Source organism: Sciurus carolinensis, chromosome 6 (genome assembly GCF_902686445.1).
Source record: "Sciurus carolinensis chromosome 6, mSciCar1.2, whole genome shotgun sequence".
NCBI classification, from domain to species: Eukaryota; Metazoa; Chordata; class Mammalia; order Rodentia; family Sciuridae; genus Sciurus; species Sciurus carolinensis.
The window spans coordinates 12,584,724-12,590,607 of NC_062218.1; the positions used below are offsets into that span (position 1 = coordinate 12,584,724).

General features: G+C 39.0%; 1 non-coding gene across 1 annotated transcript; it reads right to left on the minus strand.

The window, feature by feature from the left end:
• Window positions 1-404: 404 nt before the first annotated feature.
• On the minus strand, window positions 405-477 carry Trnav-cac (transfer RNA valine (anticodon CAC)). Its single transcript has one exon. It is a non-coding gene; the product is annotated as a tRNA-Val (tRNA).
• Between the last annotated feature and the right edge of the window lie 5,407 nt (window positions 478-5,884).

The following is a 5,884-nucleotide window of genomic DNA, read 5'->3' on the forward strand; positions in this document are numbered from 1 at the left end:
CCACTTGGAAAAGAGAACCTCAGACAATGAAGACAAAATATATACTCTTGAAAATAAAGTTGACCGCACAGAGAAGATGGTAAGGAAACATGAACAGAACTTCCAAAAAATATGAGATAACATGAAAAGACCAAATTTAAGATTTATTGGAATAGACAAAGGTGTGGAGATACAAATCAAAGGAATGCATGATCTATGAGAATGACTAACCTACATAATGAGGATAGAATTTTAAAGGTTGCAAGATAAAAAAATCACATTGTATATAGGGGAAACCAATTCAGATCTCAGCTAATTTCTCAGCCTGGACCTTCAACATCAGGAGGTCCTGGAATAACATATATCAAGTTCTGAAAGAAAATGGATGCCAACCAAGAATTTTTTTTTTTTTTTTTTTTTTTTTTTTGTGGTGCTGGGGATTGAACCCAGGGCCTTGTGCTTGTGAGGCAAGCACTCTACCAACTGAGCTATACCCCATCCCCCCAACCAAGAATTTTATATCCAGCAAAATTAAGATTCAGATTTGATGATGAAATAGAAACCTCCCATGATAAACAAAATTTAAAAGAATTCACAACTAGAAAGCCTGCACTACAGAACATTCTCAGCAAAATGTTCCATGAGGCAGAAATAAAAAAGAAAAAACAAGGAAAACCAGTAAAGGGAGGAATTACACTAACGGAAAGGTCAATCAAAGGAGAAACTAAGTCAAGTTAAAAACCAAAAATAAACCAAAATGACTGTGAATACAAATCATATCTCAATAATAACCCTGAATGTTAATGGCCATAAACTCATCAATCAAAAGACAGACTGGCAGACTGAATGAAAATAAAAAAGACCCAACAATATGCTATCTTCAAGAGACTCACCTCCTAGGAACACCTATACCAAGGTGATTAAATATCTTCTAGCTCATGGCCCTGAGCTGAAAAGAATTTTCCCCTGTATTTGCAGTTTTCTACCAAGTGCTTAAAGCTAAAGGAACTTGATTCCTCCTGATAAGAACAAAAAGTTCTATTAATCTAACTGAAAAACATTTAAATGTTTAAAGTTTAATTAGTCAAATGATGTTAATATTTTTTTTTCAATACTTATGTTATTGGACAGAAATGAGAGAGATATAATAGTACATGAACTATGTCACTTAAAAATATCTGAAATTCTCAATTTATGAAGTGTTAAATGTTTTTCTTCCTAGTACTTTATAGCCATAACAGCATCATCTGAAGTACTTTTTATTTATCAAAAAAATTTCCTTGTAGATTTTTTTAAAGTCATAGCAAGAGTCAGAGACCATTTTTGATGTCATTGTGACCTTTAGAAGATACTGAACTGCTACTTTTATTTTCCATCTCTTGAAGATGCTACCTGAATAAATAAAACTAGACCAGAACTTTCTCTAGTGGTATTACTAGAATTATAATTTTTACTTTTTCATTCTTTCTTCTTTTCTTTATGTGTTTTTTCTTGTTTTATAACCATTGTTTACTACTGGATTATAAAGAATTCAGTCTTCAACCAAGACCGTGCTATAACTTGGGGTCGGAAAAAGGCAGGTTCAATGGTTCCCTTAGTCAAGTTACCACTTGGTCATTGTCCTGTCCCACAGAATCTCAGAGGGATAAAAGTGCTGCCAGCTTCCATCTTTTCTCATAAGCCAAACACTTCAGAGCAAGCAGAGAATGAACCAAGTTTGCCCAGAGTTCTCAAAGCTTTTGGGGGGGGACTAACTGAGACTTGTTAGTCTGGTGGACTGGATAGCCCCCATTGCTGGGATGTCTGCGAGGACAGCAGTCATAAAGACACTCCAAAATTGTGCCAGGGCTAACAGTTATGCAAAGAAAGGGGAAAAGGTAAAGGCTAATACATTTTTATTAATTCCAAATGAACCAAGCAAATATTTGCCTATTTCTTACTTTATGCCAGGAACTAGGCTAGGTGTGGAGCCCAAGATAAATTATATGAGGAAATCACATTGTAAAGGGGAGACTGATGGAAAGCAAACACTGATACAGAAGTTTTATACCTATCTGTATTTCAAAACAAGGAGATAAATTCTCACAGGCAACTGGAGAGTGGTAACCTTTTACAGTTTAAAAGGTGGACTGGAGGGAGCTGGTGTTGTGGCTCAGTGATAGAGCTCTAACCTAGCATGTGTGAGGCACTGGGTTCAGTTCTGAGCACCATGTATAAATAAATAAATAAAAAGGTACATCAACAACTAAAAAATATTTTAAAAAATGGTGGATTGGACCAAATTTTGAAGAACCCAGAATGTCACATCCATAATGGTCAATGGAGAACAGTCATTGGCATTTTAAAAGAATGACTCAGATTGAAGCATAGGCAGCAGAATTAGAGCAGAAACACCAGGGGCAGGGAGTCCCATCAAAGGACAGTGACCAGTTGGACATAGGAGGCAAAGAAGCAGAAGGAATTTAACTCTGAAGTGTTTGAGGCCTTCTTTGACAACCCGAGTAAAGTGGAATGTCTATCACTAGCCCTGTGTTTTATTTTGTCCCTAGAACTTGTCACGAACACACACACACATTTTTTGATGTTGATTTCAGCAGGGTCTGAGACCCATGATGAAAGGGACTTTATTGTGTTTGCGGTCCTATCTTCAGGGTTTACCACAAAAATATTTTTGAAAAAAAGAATGAAATAGCTAACTTGAAAGAATAAGTGTATTGTATTATCATTGTTTGAAGACAGAACATAAAGAAGGAAAGGCACATTTGCAAGAATAGGTGATGGAATCTGTCTGGTGCATGACGATTTTGAGATGCTACTGTGAGTACATGACCTGGAACTTGGTAGAGAGGGTGGGTCTGAAGACTGACACTTGGGAGTCATGGGTGCTTCAGTATTGGCAAAAGAATGGATTCCTAATCGGGAAGACGTGATACACTGAGGGACTTAAAATGCCCTGCATTTTGGTATTTAAGACTGTTAACAGGGGAGCCATGATGTCATGATGGTTCTTATTATCAAGTGTCAACTAATAGAGCCCATATATGGTTGTTATTCAAAGTAACAAGGGCCAAAAAAAAAAAGAATTATTATATAAGTGTATCTTGAGTTTTCACAGTGATACAATAAATTGCACTATAGTATAATTCACTATATTGGTTTTTAAGCAAATTGGAGTCCGAATGATACAGAATATAAAAAAGAATTGAGAGTCGAACACAGTGAATATCAAATATTTGTAGTAGGCTAAAATTGGTTGTTATAACTAAGACTCATCTGTCAATTCAAGTTGGGTGAATTATATTGCTCAGATAGTAAATATGTTCACAAAATTTCATTTTATTATTTTTAACTTTTATTTTTTCATTAACTTTTTTGACAGTGATAAATATTTAAAAATTTTTTTTCATACATGTATATAGGGTAATAATGTCTGTGTCAATCTATCATCCTTTTTATCTCCAGCTGCCCCACCCCTCCCCTCACTCCCCTCTGTACAATCCAAACTTTCTTCATTCTTACCTACCCAGCCCCTACTGTGGATCTGCTTATCAGAGAAAACATTTGACTTGGTATTTTGGGATTGGCTTATTTCACTTAGCATGATATTTGCCAGTTCCATCCATTTGCCTGCAAATTTGCCATAATTTCATTGTTCTTTAAGGCTGAATACTATTCCATTGTGGATTCTTTATCCATTGATCTATTGAAGGGCACCTAGGTTGGTTGCATAGTTTTGCTACGGTGAATGGAGCTGCTATACACATTGATGTGGCTATGTCACTATAGCATGCTGATTTAAGTCCTTTGGGTACAAGCCAAGGAGTGGGACAGCTGGGTCAAATGGTGGTTCCATTCCAGGTTTTCTTAGGAATCTCCATACTGCTTTCCATAATGGTTGCACCAATCTGACAAAATTTCATTTTAAATGTGACTATTTTGTATATGACTATTAAATTACACTTTCCCAATGACCTTCAGTGATTATACTCTTTTAAGGAAATGTGCCTCTTTAGGAGAGTCACCCCTCCTCCTTAGGAAGGTTCCCTTACTACGCATCATCTGACTGCCCCCACTGCCTCCTTCCTTCTAGTGGCGCCACCAGCTCCCAGGCTGTGTCCCCTCACCATCCTTGGTGAGCTCTTCAAGCTGGCCGAAGTCTGAGTCCAAGGCCCAGGCTGGCGGTTTGCACACTCACACGCTGCATCGTTTCTGCACTGGGCTTGGATGGAATGCACCACCAGGCGGAACAGAGTCCGGCCTGCTGAGTGCTTACCAAAGGGTTTACTGACACCACCCAGAAATGTGGGTGAGTTAGCTTTTGGTGGTGTGAACCTCGACTAATTGGAAATAAGAGATGGAGTGAGACATGCAGGCAGATTCTCGTGCCCATGGAATACTCTGGAGAAGGTGGGAAGAATCTCTTTTGTTGTTGTTGTTTTGGCGCCAGGGATTGAACTCAGGGGCGCTTAGCCACTGAGCCACACTTCCATCCCTTTTTTATATTTTATTCAGAGATAGGGTCTTGCTGAGTTGCTTAGGGCCTTGCTAAATTGCTAAGTCTGGCTTTGAATTTGGGATCCTCTTGCCTTAGCCTCTGAAGCCACTGGGATTACAGGCGTCCGCCACTGCATGCAGCATGAGTCCCGGTTTTTAATTGTACACTTGACACTCCTCATACATGACTTCATTTGGTCCTCCCAAAAGTATGATGAGATAAGGGCAGGAAGCAACCTTTCTCCAAAAACACCCAGCTGCTAAGTGGCACATTGGAACTCAGATTCATTTTCTAACTTGATCAATGTTGGCTATAGTTTGCTAAAAGAAACTTGTTCCTCTACATAATATTCACAGTAGTAAAGCAAACACTTATGGAAAAAAAAAAACTTCTTTATAGGCACTTTATACATGGAAAAGGACTAAGATTTCTTTACTACTCTAAAGAGCTTTAGGCGGGAATGGGGAAAGAGCTGCTGGGCTGTCAGCAACTGGTCCATGAAAGGTTCTTGGTGCCACCTAGTGTTGGCTATTGCATTTAGCCAAATGCTTTGGCTATAAATCCGGAAAAAAATTATTTAAGGAAATTGCAATGACCTTGTGAAGTTGAAGGTTATCTTAAAGTCAACAAATTCTGTAGGGTCTTAGATCACCTTGTATAATGGAAAGATCACTAGGCCTGGTGCCAGAAGTGTCTGACAAGTTCAGTTCTGAACTCGGTGGACAGTGTTTTAGAGTTGCTTCATGAAGTGCTAGGCGAGGGTTAGATATAGCTACAATTTCACAAGCACTGTTGCAGCCACTGTTTCTGACACCTCCTTTCCAATCCGCATAACATACTTATAAGAATTACTATCAAAGAAACTGAGGTTCAGAGTGGTTAAATGACCTGCCCAAGGTCACATAGTTTCTCTTTGCTGTACTACATGGCTATTATAATAGTGATGTAGGAAATTAACATGAAATGATTTGGCAAAAAATAATTAAGGAGTATTGTGCACCATCCATTGGGTTAGGTACAAGGTACGTAACACCTGATGAATATTGTAGACTGAACATTTGTATCCCCATCTCCCAAACTCACATGTCGAAGCCCTAACCCCCACTGTGACTGAATTTGGAGATAAGGTCTCTAGAGTTAAATGGGATCGTAGGGATAAGGGCCTGATCCAATAGGATTATTGTCTTTATAAGAAGAGGAAAGGCTGCGTGAGCACACAGAGAAAAGGTGGGCATCTGGGAGGAAGGAAGAGCCCTCCCAGATCTCTGATCTCAGACTTCCAGCCCCTGATCTCAGACTTCCGGCCTCCAGAGCGGAACAATCAAAGTCTGTTTTTACACCACCCAGCTTACCACCTTGCCTTACGGTGGCCCGAGATGACTGACTAACGCAGTGAGTATCGGCTTTCCT